Here is a 16,569-nt window from a genome sequence, read left to right as displayed (position 1 = left end):
CCAAAAGCATGTTACCTACAAGAAAATGGAACCTGGAACTTAGGCCTATACTAACTACATACATTACAAAATCGTTCTTACTGTAGATCTCCATTTTGTTATTTTTAGCATTCTACAGTATATAGGCCTATACTAGCCGTAGTCACATCAATATTACAAAAATAATATCATTAAAGGAAGGATTTATGAGATTCTTTTGAGAAATTATGATGTAGTGTTTGAGCCCACAAAATGTTTTTAAAAAGTTGGTGCCACTGTTTGCATGGACCATCGTAGATCGATGTATATATATATATATCAAATGGTTCGTTTATATTAGAAACATTTGCACTCACCTTTACGTCACGGAGTTGGTGAGATATCGATGCATTTATACCACATGGAGGTTTGTCTACATTAGAAACATTTGAACTTGCATTTAAGTCACAAAGTTGTGGGGAAAGTTTAAGACATTTCCGTTCACTGAGTTACAAACACTTTCATCGCACTTGCGCTTATCACAGGAAAAAATAATTTCAAAATATTACATTGTTTAGACAAACACACAACTAATATGATATAACACTACTAGCATCAGCGACTAATCATTTGCTACTGAAAACTGTTGCGATTTTGTAAAACGACGAATTTTTTATGCGATTGCTAGAGTAACTGCCAATCGACACTGTCAGATAATATATTTTGAATACAGACACCTTTGTTGGTTGTGAAGAACTATCTAAAAATGTTGATTGTGGTGTGTATGTACCTACTAAATGTGCTATGCATGTTAAAAATATTACGTTTAAACTTTATTTTATTTTTAAACAGAATAAATAAACTGTATGTTAAAAATAGCGTATCGTTATCTTAATTTCAAAACCTCGTAACTCGTTCGGATATCGATTTTCACTTTTTGCACATTTTTTGATAGTATATCCACAGATCCATATACTGACAAAGCAGTGGCCCTTAATTTAAAATACTAGCGCTAATATTGGGCAACTACGAAACTACTTAATTTATTTGTGAATACTTTGAAAACGCGTAAAAAGTGGAAATCGGCATCCGAGCTAGTTACGAGGTTTTGGAGTTAAGGTAACGATATATAGAATAAATAAAACTTTTAAATTAATGTGAAATTAAGTTCATTAAATTCATTGGGTTGTTTTATATAAAGTAAATGAGAAATTCATTCAGCAATAATTAAGGAATTTTAAAATAACTATTTCATTAAAACTGGGGGGTCCCGGGCCCCCCGACTCCGGGCTAGAACTGCCTCTGAATAGGAGTTATGGGTTCATGAGCATGAGGAAACAGGAAGTAGGAACAAAGAGATACAGAAGTCAGCGCATTTTTGTTCTGTTTCATTAGAAGTTTTTGTTAATTAGTTTCCGGAACTTTTCTCTGCCCAACAACCTTTTTAAATTTTTACGGTACGTTGTAAGAGAAATGCAGTGTGGAGTTCAGTGTTACTGTTAGCGAAAGCCCCTTTTTTGAACTTGCTGCACGTAGCCTACTTATTTCTAATTCTTCCATACTCAAATGCTGATGTTGAACGCATGTTTAGTGTAGTGAAGTTGACTCAATTTGAATCGCAAAATATATGCTATTATATGTGTATTAAATTCGGCTTGAAAAGAGCTACAAATCTTGCCATAGGTATAGTTTATCAGAAAACGTAGTTAAACAAATTGGTATACCAGTACCATACAGTCATGGTACACCCACAATGACTTCTCGAGAAGAGAATGTCTTTGAAGAGTAGGGGGGAAGGGGAAATATTCTAGGCCTTAAGATAGGATTATAACTTATGAATAATGGGAGTTTCTGGCTTTTTGGTTGGATGTGTAATATTTCCATGTCTGTGGAAAGCCAGAAACTAAACACACTAGAACAATATGAAATATACAGACACACAAAAACACACCCCAACGAAATTCTCAACACGCAACTCAACTTCAAAACACACACATTCTTTGACTCTACACTATACCACAGGAACACACCCTCACAGGAAACAGAACAAGTGGCGCCAAGACCAACAACGATCAGTTCTGAAGATGACCCATAAATAGGTCGAAACATGTAAACGAGGTACGTTGAAATTTAACACAGGAAAGTCTTACCGTACATATTCCGAAGTGATACAGTGTTAAAAATAGTGTAATCAAGATGTATAAAATTAATAAATGACATATACAGTATTTCGGTGATTTTCTCGTGATTTATGTACTATTACTTGGTGACATTTGGCTTGACGAGTTAGCAAGTCTGTACACTGATACCAGAGTTGACAAGTTGGTGATTTTTTCACCAGATCTGGTGTTTTTGGGAAGCCATTTGGTGTCAAAAATGTCATTTAGCGACATGTCAAAATTCTGATGTTTTTAAAGTAGGTCTGGTGACAAATCTGGGGCATTTGGACGCACAGAATTAGTATTTCATTTATTCTGATTTTTCATTTAACCTCTGATCAGGGATTTAACTAACTTCAAATCTTAATTGATTGGATAAAGGTTGGCATCACTTAATACTTCAAAATAGTGTATAACGTTCCAACGTGGAGATTCCCCTTCCTATCAGTGCTGTAGTTGGAAAAAAAATTAGGAGGTACTGTTGAAATCTCCTTGGTTATAATAGACTCCATACGGACTCGTGCTGCACTTCTTTTTAAAGGTTATTTCATCGGCATGCAGTCTTCTCTACAGACCTCCTTGCAGATCGCAGCATTCGCAGTCGCTATTGCACATAAAGCATGGGGTTAAATGCTGACACTGATGGCCCAACACATTTTTGGGAACAAAAGCCTACAAATTCTTTTACTAGAAGAGTATTCTTTGTCTTAGACCAGATATCGTTCATTCACTAATGTGCCTTCGCATTCTGAAGTTGAACTTTGAATAGAATCTATTATAGGCCTATGTAACAAACTACAAAGCTCTGGTGGTTTCACATTGAAGTCAGTATATTCCCTGAAGGTTTAAAAGTACTTTCGATTCTCTTCGAGATGGAAATGTTCATACAAGTTTGAGATGCATATATCACTACAGATTATATATGATTGTATTTGCAAGTTAAATCTTTCAACTGTCTTTTTTTTACCTGTCTTCCATTTTGTATTACTAATCTTAGATTGTCAATGAAAGTAGGATGTTTGTGTGGGATTGATAAGCCCCTGCTTGAAGTTTTCTGCCAGGCTTCTGTAAAACTGTCCAGGATTTATTTAAACTTTGTCCTGCTTTGTAGCTCACTATCTTTGAAAACTTTCTGTTTTGAAGCAGAGAATGCCTCCTCAACATAAGATCCTGGCGAATGTAGGCCTACCATAGATTTACAGACCTTAACAGTACAGTAGGCCTGCGCTTTTAAATTTCTGGAATTGTTAGATCTCTCATCAAAAATGTCATCACAGACTACTGCCATATTCTGAAAAAAATCAACAGACATCGTACTTTTAGCTAAACTTGCGTATTTAGGTCTTTATTTAGAATTTCTTTACTTATTATTGGAGGCTTCAGTCTTGAGGCGCCGTGTTTTGAGATTACTATTGAGGCCTATTAATTAGAAATACCACGACGATCTGCAAGCTTTAAATTAACAGATCGCAACTATTCTTGAGGTGCCAGAGCATGGTTTTCGAAAAAAAAAAAAAAAAACAACGAATTTACAAGCGTTTAAGCAAAGGATATGAAATGTCAGCCGTTACTTTTATGCCAGATATCAAAATTAAATATTTTCAGACATCTTACATCCTCCATTTCAAAGTGTAATAAAGACTAGTTGAACATAATGAATGTTTTCGAGTCTATATTTTTTGCCGGTACGGTAACAGCGAGTTTTTTTTTTATTTTAGACGGTACGGCGTACCGGCCCGTACCGGCCCAACTACAGCACTGCTTCCTATTAATACTCTATCAGCTCACAGAATAGGAATTGCGAGGTCATGAGCATGAGAAAACAAAGTAGGAACGAAGAGGTACAGAAGTCAGTGCATCTTTGTTCTGTTTCATATCATTAGCAGTTCGCTTTGTTAATCAGTTGCCGGAACATTTCCCTATACAACGGTCATTTTAAACCAGAGATGGGCATCGTGCCTCACTTGAGAATTTGTGCCTCACTGACCTTCACAGAGCTTATCGCTCTGAGTGACATCATCTTCACAGTCCCCGTTCCTCCCTCACGAAGCTCCTAAGCGTGGGCAGGTTCTATATCAGTTCCATAAGCAATATCAGTGGTGGCATAATGGCCTTATCAAAGCAGTGTGTACCCGTTAGAAAACGATTATTTCATGAGAAATGGGAGGTAGAGTTTTTTTTTATGTTTAGAAGGGGAGTACATATGATGTGTGTTATACTCGAAAATCCTATTAGGCATTAATAAATTTAATATACAACGACATTACTCCTTATGTCATAAAGAACATGCTGAATTAGAAGGTAAGGCAAATTAAATGTTATTTTTCGTACTATTCCGAAGAAAGTTTATGATCTTAACATTTACAAATATTTTATTACATTAAACTACTTAAGTAAACAACTATATTCAAAATGCAATAGTATACGAAATACGACATTATACCTTAAACACGCTGCATTAAAAGGTACGAGGAATTAAATGTTGTTTGTACGTATTATTTCCAAAAGAAATTTATAAAAAAATATATATATATATCAAATGTGCGTAGAAAACGAAATCTGATTTTCTGAAATTATTTTAGGTCGAGAACGTGCAAATCTATTAAGTAATCTTGAGAAACGCCAGAGTATTCAAGAAAATAAACGTAGACAACGTGATGGAATATTATTGGCTAGTTATGCAATTTCTCGCCTGTGTTTTAAATCAATTCAGCCATGGAGAAACAGTAAAGAGGTTTATGATTAAAGCTGCCGAATTAATTTTCCAAATTGAATAAAAGTTTTCGAGTCTCTCACGTTAACCAAGTGTTTTCCTAATAATTCGCCACAGACCGCCTTAGCGATTACGATAAGGTAACGCAGGTCACAGCAGTTCATATTTCCCATCCTACTCTGCAGTCTCCTCTCCTAGAAAACAAATATTTCAAATAGAGTGCCTCACGTAACCGAAAATTGTGCCCATGTATGTTTTAAACCATTACGGTATTTTATAAGAGAAGTGCAATGTGGAGTTCAGTGTTACTATTTGTGAAAATACCCTTTTTGAGCTTGCTATACTTGTTTTATCACTTCTAACTCTTCTATACTCAAATGCCGTTGAACGCCTATAGGCCTATGTCCGCAGCGACTTCTCGAGAGGAGGATGTCATCTTTGAAGGGGAGGGAGAAGAAGAAATTATAATTTCTGAATAATGAGGAGTACCTTTTGTTTGTATCATTTACACAGATTCTCCTGTATACACTAAGTAAAATTAATGAAATACATATTTCGGTGATTTTCTGGTGTTTTTTTGTATTAATACTTAGTGACATTTGATGTGACGTGTTGGCAACTCTGACTAATACTTGTCCATACAGTGTTGCCAAGTCAGCGGTTTTGTAGCTATAAATCCGTTTTTTCAGGACTATGGCCCTGATCACAATATAACAATACATTGTGATCAGGGATTGTGGTCAGCTACAGAATTTTATCGTCAGCAGTTAGCTATTTATTTGGTGTTTTTTTATGATTCTGGGAGAGGGAGATGATATTTTTAAGTTTTTTTTTTTTCTGTAAAGATGTTATAATTATTTTATATGTACTTGGAGACAATAATGTTAGTTAATCATAAACAAGAGTTTAGTTTGGTATTATCACACTTTTTCATTATACGAGGATAATAAAGAAGAAATGCGCACAAGTGTGCATAGGATGTTTGTTCGTTAGTCTTCTGTGCTAAGTTCGGTCACTGTTTTTGGGCACTCGGTACACTGCAGGACATGGTACTTGTCACACCTTGCACCACAGAATTTACAGACACACTTCTCGGACACTGTATGGAATTGTGTTGTGCTGCACACTTTGAAGTGAAATACATCCATACGAGTATAAAATCTACGTTTTATGTTAACTCGATTTGGTACAACCACGTCCATTTCCTCCTCAACCATTGTTGTTGTACAAATAAGGTATGCCGCATTCATTAAACACTCAATCTAACGTATCGTATGCATTGTTTTTGTAAATGAATTGATGTATTTAATCATAAAGAATAATAATGATAGATAATAAACTGAATTATTATTTTCATTTATGATATATGCTACATTATTTAATTTATCATTCCGCATTACAGTTTATGTAACACAGACATAATACTTTAAAGTCAGACTCATTGTTGGCATACACGTCTCCAGCTCAGTGTGAAATCAGATTTCGAACGGACTGGTGTGATTGTGGATGTGATTATTTCCGAAGTGTCCAGTATATTCTTAATCTACTTCATTCAGTTTTTAAGAAATATGTCGCGTAAAACTCCATACGTTCGAAAGTTTAGAGACGTGTGGTAAAAACATATTTGTTGAAAGATTGGGTGGAAGAAGTTACTGATGATATTTTGAAAGCACGGTGTAAATGGTGGAAGGTGATATTGAATGCAAAATATTCAGATTTAATAACCCATGCTGATAGGAAAAACATAAAAAATCTAGCGTGTGCTTTTCTGTTGCTCGACAACAGCTGCTGAGATACAGTGGCGGAAAATTAACTTTGTGGAGCGGAAAAATGTTTCCAACACTACAAGACTCTGGACAGAGGTGAGTATTATTTCAATTTCCAGAGAATTAGAAATATTATAACTTTTTTTTTTTAAATTCTAAATCTCATTACGGTTCATTCGATATTTTAGGTTGCGCTTTTCAGTGACCATCATTCAAATAGCTAGGTAAATTGGTATTTTCTTTCCTTAGCCTACCACTGTCAAATGCAGAGGTTGAGAGCAACGAGCACCGTTGGTTGAGAGGCTATTTAGCCAGATGAATCTTGTGGAAGATAAGCACAGGAACAAAATGGAAAATTCCATGCTAAATGAAATTTTGACCATTCGAGCAGGACTGAGAAGACTTGAAAAATGTTGTTGCACTTGTGTATTGCCCCAAGATGTACTTAGGAAAATAGGTAACTCAATAATAATAATAATAATAATAATAATAATAATAATTTAAAAATATTATCTTATCACAATTATCACAAAATAATATTTTCATAATAAACACGACACAACAGTAAGTCTTATGATTTCTTCTGTTTACAGTCTATATTTATATAAAATTCTCCTGTTCCTAAAACTGTATAGTTTGTATTTCAAATGTGGAAGTGATGTGTTAAGCAAAATCTGAAGTTTTTTAAACTACAGTTTAGCAATTTTTAAGCTTGTGCAGCGGTAAATGGCATTCTAAGTTGGTGACACTGTGTCCATACGCGTTTCAGCTAATGTGTAGAAGGTGGTATTGAATTTGATTGTAGTTCTAGTAAGTGTGATATAATTATGTGCAATTCTTTGCATTTTAATTGCAGCGACTTATTTGTTGTCGTACTCTATGTTGTGTAGTTATCCGCGTAACGGACATATATTTGTTATTCGGTTTTGATCAGTGATTGTATTTGAATCGTTTAACGGCTTAACCGCGGGAGTTGGTAACGAATCCAACAGCTATTAATACGTGTTCAGTGTCTGATAATATTTTTATTACCGCTTAGTGTTATTTATCTGCATATTAAGCTGGTAATTAAGGGATTTTGGGAATACGTGTGATAGTTTTTATTTTTTTACGCAGTACTTAGTTGAGGCTAGTTATTTTGTTCTGAATAACGAACGAGTGCACTGGAAATTTATAAGTTGTCATGAGTGTTACTATTTTTGTTTAATTTGATAGAAATAAATTCTTTGCTTTTTAGAAATTAGACAAGTAGGATAAGTAGGTTTACTTTAAAGTCATTTCGTTATAGCTAAAATCTGTTTCTGACTTTGTGACTACAGGCTGTGTTCGATGTTTTGAATTCAGAAGATTTTCTGTTTGTTTTTTAATTTGTACTGGTAAGGAAGTTGGGTGAAACTAGCACTGAAGTATTTCTGATGATTGTGAAAGTGAAAATCGTTGAATTTAGCCTATAAGGGATTTTGGCTAAGCTAGCGCTGAGGTAGTTCCCTTCGTACTTAGCTTATAGACCTATTTCTTGCATATACGAATCTGTGACAGGTTAGGTTCGGTTAGTTAGGCTTTTATTATGCCTTGCTTATCTGCATCTACACATAAAATCCCTTATAAATTCAAAGATTTTCACCTCCCAAATTACCGGAACTAGCCTATCTCAGTGCTAGTTTCACCATTATTCTATACTGGGGGGGGGGGGGTAGAGTTAGATGGTACCGACAGAAAAAAAAAATCAGATCTTGCCTAATAACAACAGAGTCAGTCTATGTAAAAGTAGGGTGACCGGACGTCCGGATTTCGCCGGACATGCCCTGCTTTTTTAGTAGGCCTATTTTGTGAGCGTCCGGCCGACTTTTTACGATAAAGCCAAAATATCCGGCTTTCTGCCTTTCAACAGCAATGTACTAAATATTGAAATATAGTAGGGCCTATATAAGATAAAATCTGCGGTCAAAAATATGTGTTTTGTCGTTATATGAAAAATATACATTTTATGAATTCTGTGCTGTAAAGGAATTTGTTTTGAAGTAAGATGAAGCATTTTTCTTGGAAATAGTAGGCCTAGATTTTCAGTGGAGTACATTTTTTGAGCAGGTTGTGCTAGCCTATGTTAACCCTTAAAAGCTTGGAATTATTTTCGTTTATTTCGTTATAGATTGAGCAAATGGATGTAATTGAACACAACAATGCTTTTGTTTTCCATTGTTGAAGCGAATATGTGGAATTACAGGGTGTGACCATATGGTAATGCTAGGTTATTGTGTTGTCAAATCTTAAAGAATGAGTTATTTCCTTATAATGACATCTTTCAATCAATTTATTGAACTTAACTGAACTTTAACAGACAAATAATACATTCATCATTCATTCAGTGTTCTGCCCAATTTCAGATCTTTCACTGCAAACCCAGCATTCTCCAACATTTCCTATTTTCTGCCTTCCTGTTTGTCTCCTCATATGATCCATAGGTCTATAATATATTCATGTCGTCTGTCATCTGATAGCTTCTTCTGCCCCTAACTCTTCTCTGGTTCGCGCCATTCCTGCCAGTGCATCCTTCAGTAGGCAATTTCTTCAAAGTCAGTGACTTTTTTCCTCTTCTTTCTTCACCCACTCTTTCCAACATGGCTTCATTTCTTATCTGTCTGTGCATTTAACACGTTCCATTCTTCCATATCCATATTTCAAATGCTTCTATTCGCTTCTCTTCACTTTGTCGTAATGTCCACGTTTCTGCCCCACACAATACCACACTCCATACAAATAATACAAAAAAATAGGAAAATTACTTTCACAATATCTGAACAGAGATACATAATTTCCTCATTATAGGACATGCTAACTTAGTCTCCTTCAGTGTGCTTTCACATGCATATGAAAGTTTATAGAAAGTCACAAATTATTGTCACAATACAGCCGTATGAACAACATATATTTTCGTAACATAACATTTTACGTTAATTTTTTATATGATTTTCACATATTTCTGTAGTAAGGTAAAACATATCTTATGATATGACAAATAACATGGGCTGCATAGACCTACATCATATTTTGAGAACGTTGTATGCCAGAAGATCATTCTCACCAGCAGATCACCGTCTTTTATTTCCTGGTATCGGAATCACTAATGTTCCACTCCATCGTATCTTGTATAATCAGATGTTCTGCGAGTGACGTCCAGAAAGTTTACAGATGGAAAAAAAAATTTCATGAAAGATTTATTGGAACAGATACAGCGATTGTTGAACTATTTTTCAACATATTTCCCACTGGAACGGAGATATTTGTCATACTGTGAGATCAAATTTTGTCCCCGTATCATAGAAGTCTCCCGCCTGGAATCGGAACCAGTATGTGACAGTTGTCTGCACCTCTCTGTTGATCCCACGGTATGAAAAAGTCTCAATTATGGTGGGGAATATGTTGAAAAAATAGCTCAACAATTCCTATATCAGTTCGCATAAATCTTTCCATAAAATTATATTATATTATATTTCTGCAAACGGCTTAAGGAAAACCTACTTTCTGGACACTTCTCGTAGCTCCAGTAATGCTGTATTTGGAAGTAGACAGTCACCCCTTGTCTTTCGGGCTGCTACTGGTGCCGACTTCTTCAAATATCCCATTTGAATTCTAATTCAGTCAGTGGTGTGTCAGATCTACTTGGCTGCCAAGCATTTTGTGTAGCTACATCTAACAACCATGTGAAAATGGGCTAAAACAGTTTTTACGTAGATAAAGCTATTTTTTATAAAGAAAACAACATTTGTCACATCTCTATCACTCTTTGGAGAAATCTATTGATCTGATGTAGCATACTGTTTTATTCACTTACGTTTCCCTGATGGCACCATTTCCACATATTGCAATGTTGACGGTATTATTCTCTTTCTATCACAGATGACTCTTCAACTTCGTCTTCTTCTGTAAAAGGAATATCATCTGGTCCACCTATTCTCTCACTATTAACAAAAATAATCTCAGCTTCAGCACTCAGTTTCCTTCCACTTATGTTGTCGAACATGCCACCCTCTACATCTGCAGAGTTCTTGTCAGATACAAAATTGGGCTTTGGTGACTATGTAGAATGCTCTAATATTTGGTTTTATAATTCCATGAACTTTCACGCACCTGTTTGTAGCATTCATTTTGTTACTTGTACTTTCTTGTAATTCCACCATCTTAGCCTACTGTTAGTAGCAAGAGAGCACAAAAAATGAGTGATAACATTTTAGCCTAGCATGACCATATGGTAACGTAAGAAACAATGTATTATATCCACAACAATGTGGATTGTAAACTTGTGCTTGATGTACACGAATGCTCAATCACCAATAAGTGAAATACTACAACAAACATTACAATCAAGTTAATGAAAGTATCAAATAAATTATCTTACTTAGGCCTAATTGCTGCTGAGAAAGCAACATTTAAATCGTGCAGTTACTCTTGCCCAACTGGTATAATAAAGATGTGATTTCATAATGTAATAAGAAAGAACTAATCATGTAGCTTGGATTCACAAAGAATAATTCCAGTTTTATTAAGGACAGTTGTGAAACAAGTTATATATATATTGCTTTCTGCACTGCGTTATCATATGGTAACGCTAAGCTGAAATGGGTTAATTCTTCTTTTCAGTAATTGCACATAATGCCCTATGTTGAAAGGTTATTTTCACTAATCAATACCCGGGAAAATTTCAGTATACGGATACCTCACTGACAACAATTATCTTAAAATACTAAAAGAGCAGATTTGTCTGTTCGTTACTTCAATGTGAAATAAGCATATCATAGGCCAATTTTTTTTTTTTTTTTTTTCCTTTAGAGTTTTAAATGTTTTAAAATTTTGTTTTTATAACTTGAAGTGTACATCATTATTGTTCATGATTTCTAGAATATTCAAATGAAATGAGAGTGTAAAAATATTTCTTAATCTTACCAATTTAATTAGTAAGTTAGTTTGAAAGAAGTGTGTCTTATTGCCTGCGTTCTCTCAACATTTAATTAAAATTAGGTTATAGACTTTATTTTAAATTGTCCAAGATTTTTTAAATTAACTTGAAACAAGCAGTATTCATTCTCCAATATCTAATACAGTTTAAACACAAATATTAAATGGTATATCATTTGTATTGTTTCTTACGAGTTTAAATGCAGTGTACATGGCAAGATGACATTGACCTTCAACAACTCAGGTGGAGGAGTTTGTTCAGAGAAACACAACTCTCAGCTGCTTGTAGCGTGCAGCATTGAAAGTTCTCATAATTCATGTATTTTAAAATGTACGTTTTTCTGGAAAATTATTCAAAATATAGCAAAATGGTATTTGACTTTTTTGTTGCTCTTTACTCAAGGAATCACCCACTTACGGTTTACTCTGTGTAAAAAACGAAATTATAAAGATTGAACACTTTCACTATTTCAACAATATTCTAGCATAGAGAAATTTGGAGCTTTCAGAAATGACATCAGTATTAGACATAGAAAAAATGAAATATCTGGTGATTATTTACTTTAGCGATACTATAGTTGTTGATGGGCTCAATGTGGCCACAAGAAAAACTAACGGGAAGGCTGGATATAGTGGGGTTTTTGAATGAGGAGAAACTTGAGACATCTACACGATAGTGAGATAAGTTTTGCATCATTCACATAGTGCATTGTGTTTGTGACGTGGAGTTGTTTAACCCTCCGCAAGCTGACCTGAAATGCACACCTGTAAGCTAAGTGGGTACGGAGTAGAAAATGGATCCCGCCAGCTTGCTGAAGATTAAGTAGTCAACCCAACTTGCAGATAGTGAGGGGTAGTCTAAAGTATAGTTGGATAGAAGTAACATAGGAAGAAGTGGAAAAATAGTGGATATGAAAAGTAAATAATACTAAATATCTCATAACATCTGAATGGTCTTGAGAATAAATAGATTAGGAAGACCTGAAACGTTTGTTAGGTGATATTTTCTATTCACCAAAATGGATCACAGCCCAACATTGAGAGAAAGAATGATGACGATGGTGATAGTAACAGTGTTAGTGTTGTTAGCTACAATTTGACAATTTTATTGTAGGTTTTAGTATGTTAGAGGGCACGTGCTAGTGTGTAAGGTGCTATGCACCCAAGCCGAAATTTCGCAGGTTCAATTCCCGAAGAGGTCATGGATTTTTCCAATTGATTTAATTCTTTCAGCTACACTATGGTCATGGGGGGCTGACTCAGCCTCCTAGAAATGACTATCAGCACCAGCGAGTTTTTTTTTGTAGTAAAAGGTGGCAAGCATTTAGGTCTGATATCCTTATTGCTGCTAATGCTGGTTGTGTGCAAAGGTGAGAGCCTTGATCTCCAGCTACCCTCTGGACCTCCTGGACTTGTAATATGTTGTTGTCAAATGGCAGACTGCTGGATTCTGAGCCATCAGTCTTCTGACTTCCAAATATAACTTGGTCAAATTTCCTGGAAGCTGTAAGTTTCGTGAATTTCATAAGGTGATCCTTGTCATAATTGTTTCTTCTTGAGTACATAAGGTGCAGTTACTGGAATTGTGAAAGTTTATTTTATGCAAGTGGACTGCAAAACAATCATGACCGGTGTTCAGGAAAAAAATAGCTGTACACTCTCTTCTTGGTTTGTTTTTGTTCTCTTCTCATGTAGTAGGAATTTTTCCTTTGTTTTGTATCTTAGCCTAGGCCTATTGATATTTTGGCAGACTCAATATTCAGAAGCGTTTTGTTTTGAATAAGTTTGGTTCCTTTCTTTCTAAGAGATCTGTTTTCTCAGTTCCTGTATGTGGTGGAACCCACTGGAACCTGATTTGTTTTCCTAAATTGGATAGTTGTTGTGCATGTTTTCTGGTGTCTAATATTCATTTCGAGTGAAGATGCATATTTAAGTTGCTGTCATGCTGCAGAGATAGCCTTAATTTTATTGTCAAAGTTTGTTTGGTTTTCTCTGACTATTATGTAATGAGCGAAGAGGGATGAGCATATGCCTACACTTGCACTCTCAACTGTTTCTGTAAGAGATCCACCTGTATAAATTCTTAGCCATTAATTTTGAGGTTATCTTTCTTCAATGGTTTGTGGTGCTGTTTTAATTCTATGGGGATATTTACTGTTTCTTGACTTTTATTGTCAGTCTTATGTTTGTGTTGATTGATAATTTATTAGATTGACCGATTGTTTCCACCTGCGTAGGAATATTTAACTTAGCTCTGCTAAATAATTAATGCAACTTTGAATTGGTGAGATGTGAGTTTTTAGCTTTTGTTTTTCTGGTGCCTGTTTTGCCCACTTGATGTTTGGCAGGGCATTTAATTAGACAAATGAAGTTGTTGCCTATTGTTTCATTTTTGTGTGCTTATTGGCGGGTTATAGGTATGCAACTACTGTTCTCCAACCAGGAGATAAACCATGAAAGGAATGTGCTTACTATTGCGTCATCTATTGGAGCGAAGTAGATAGATAATATTAGTTATAACGTCAGTTTAAAAATCATGCGCTCTCCTGCATATGTTATTTCCTGTATGGAGAGATTAAAAGACCAGGGGCCCGTTTCACAATCCTTACAAATTACAAATTAACAATTTACAAATAAGTAAAAGATTACAAATGCTTGTAAATTCTGTTTCACAATGCTATTTTATTAGTTTGTAAAGTCTGACGAACTTTACAAAATCAGCTAAAGAAATTTACAAATACACATTATTGGTTACACAATATCGCCAACGACAGTTTACAAAAATCGCTAAGGAACAGAGCTAAAGTCGCTGTATTTTTACTACTATCGATACATATGTTTATATTTTGTACTAAAATAGATTATTCTAAGTTTGCTGATTCATATTTCACCAACAGAAAATATAAAATATTGTTTAAAAAAATTAAAAGTATTTAGATTTTTATATATTGGCGACAATGGAGTTTCATGTGATGTGATTGGTCGAGTATACCAATATGTCTATTACTTAAATGACCAAAGTTAGCACAAAATTCAGTCAAATAAGTAAATAACAGATTTAGTATACGCACAAATATGCAATTGATAAAATAATTACGATGTCTAAACACAAAATCAGGTTAATTTTTTGTGTTGATCCATCAGTATTTATTAATGTTTCATCCCTAACCTCACAAACATTAGTGATCCCATCAGCAGCATAAAAATTCTGTGCTATAGTAAATAACATTTTGGTGACCAAAACCTGCCCCGAATTTAACTCTTTTAACAACATCATCTATCCTGTGCGCACTTTTGCACACTGATATCTTAGAAATTCCGTGCTTATCTGCTAACCCACGGAACTGACTGCATCCAATGCAAAACAATACAGTTCTCGCTTTGAGGTTAGGGCATCACTTTTCTCTTTTTGATGTTGGATATATGATGTCCCATATCTTGTAGGAGAGATTCCAGAGAAACGGGACTCGAAACGACTAAAGAATACCGCGTAAGTAGTGTCGCTATTGCATTATTGAATTATTTATTTATGGTGCAGGGAACTTCTTTATTAAGTGCGAGTATTTATTAAATACAGCCTTCGTATATAAATACTTACGCGGTATTCTGAAGTATAGCGCGGGACTCATTTGAAACCTTTCATTAAATTTATACAATGATACGAACATGCTATTAATTCTTGGCCGGAGAATTTTACGTATACGTCTTCGTTTGATTAGGCCTAAATTCAATATCTTCGTCTGAGTCACTAGAACTCCTTAATAATACCAAAACTGCTTTAGTTTAATTCTTAATTATTATCAAGTTACTCAAAAATTAATTTAATAAGTATTTCTTTATTGTATTTATTCATAATTTGTTGCAATATCAAACTTTACACATCTCAGAGGTATTGTAGAAAATGTGCTAATTTTACAAGTAAAATTTACATGTTTGTAAAATTACTCTTCTTTGTGAAACAGAATACTTGTAAAGTGAGCAAAATTTAATTTGTAAAGATTTGATTTCCTTTGCAAAGTTCAACATTACAAACAAAGATTGTGAAACAGAAGTTTACAATTTACAAGCAAAGTTTACAATTTACAAAGATTGTAAACATTGTGAAACAAGCCCCAGGAGATTAACAGTGATCTAATTTTGTAACTAGGATAGTATAAAAATGTGTATATCAGTGTTATGGTTTGTGCTTTAAGAGATAGCCAATAGAGATACGAGTACCCACGTGTGTGACCTTATGACATTAACATTCATTCATAGCATCACCCCGCTTCATTTCATTCCGCAGAGACTTTCTCGTGGTTGGAGTACAGTATAGTGCTGTTGTGGAAGTAGTTTTGACTGCACCACATTAGTTTCAGGGCATTATTCTGAGCAACTGCTAGTTTGTTAATGGATGATTTTTGTGCCGTTATTAAAACGTCACTGTGCCATAGTTCATGACCGGTTTAATGTATATTTTGTATATGGTGTTCATTTTTTCTTGAGTGTTGCCCCATGTTGCACCTGCTGAACATTTTATTAATCCCAGTCTCTTATTTACTTTGGTTATGTTCTGAATTTGATCTTTCCAAGTTAGTTTATTATAAAAATACATTGCAAGATATTTTCTATTGCTGCTTTTGGAAATGGCTCGTTTATTGATTTTTAATTCAAACTTTTCATTGTTATGTCTCGGTGAAAAAAAGTTGGTAGACTGTTTTTTATAGGGTTGATTTCCATGTTGTTCTCTTCTGCCCACTTTTGTAAGATATGCAATGCATTTTCCATTGTTTATTGGCTAGGCTGACCAGACGTCCCCAATTTCCGGGGATAATCCTCGGTGTTTTGAGTTGCCGTTCCCGGGGAGCAAATGTGCCCGTTTTTGTCCCCGGAAATTAATTTCGTCCCCAGAAGTTTTGATTTTGTTTCAATAACATTTTACACGTATATATTTAAGTATTGTGATGAAACTGCTGCGATTCATGCACATTTCTGAACGGTTCTCAGTATGAGACAGAAGAACTGGTGAGCACAGTATGAG

The 16,569-nt window shown here is 34.8% G+C and overlaps 1 protein-coding gene across 8 annotated transcripts in view; it reads left to right on the top strand.

Moving 5' to 3' along the window:
* The first annotated feature begins 7,315 nt into the window (after positions 1-7,315).
* LOC138694448 (E3 ubiquitin-protein ligase RNF4-like) overlaps positions 7,316-16,569 on the top strand; it is a 40,790-nt gene continuing 31,536 nt past the window's right edge. For 3 of the 8 annotated variants that reach the window (XR_011330931.1, XM_069818167.1, XM_069818163.1), the window contains exon 1: positions 7,316-7,406. The gene's annotated coding sequence lies outside the window, so the exon portion shown is untranslated. The other 5 variants (XR_011330933.1, XM_069818165.1, XM_069818166.1 and 2 more) reach the window with 5 other exon arrangements.

The sequence above is a fragment of the Periplaneta americana genome, chromosome 2 (genome assembly GCF_040183065.1).
Source record: "Periplaneta americana isolate PAMFEO1 chromosome 2, P.americana_PAMFEO1_priV1, whole genome shotgun sequence".
Lineage (NCBI taxonomy): Eukaryota > Metazoa > Arthropoda > Insecta > Blattodea > Blattidae > Periplaneta > Periplaneta americana.
This window is presented reverse-complemented; position numbering and strand designations above follow the sequence as displayed.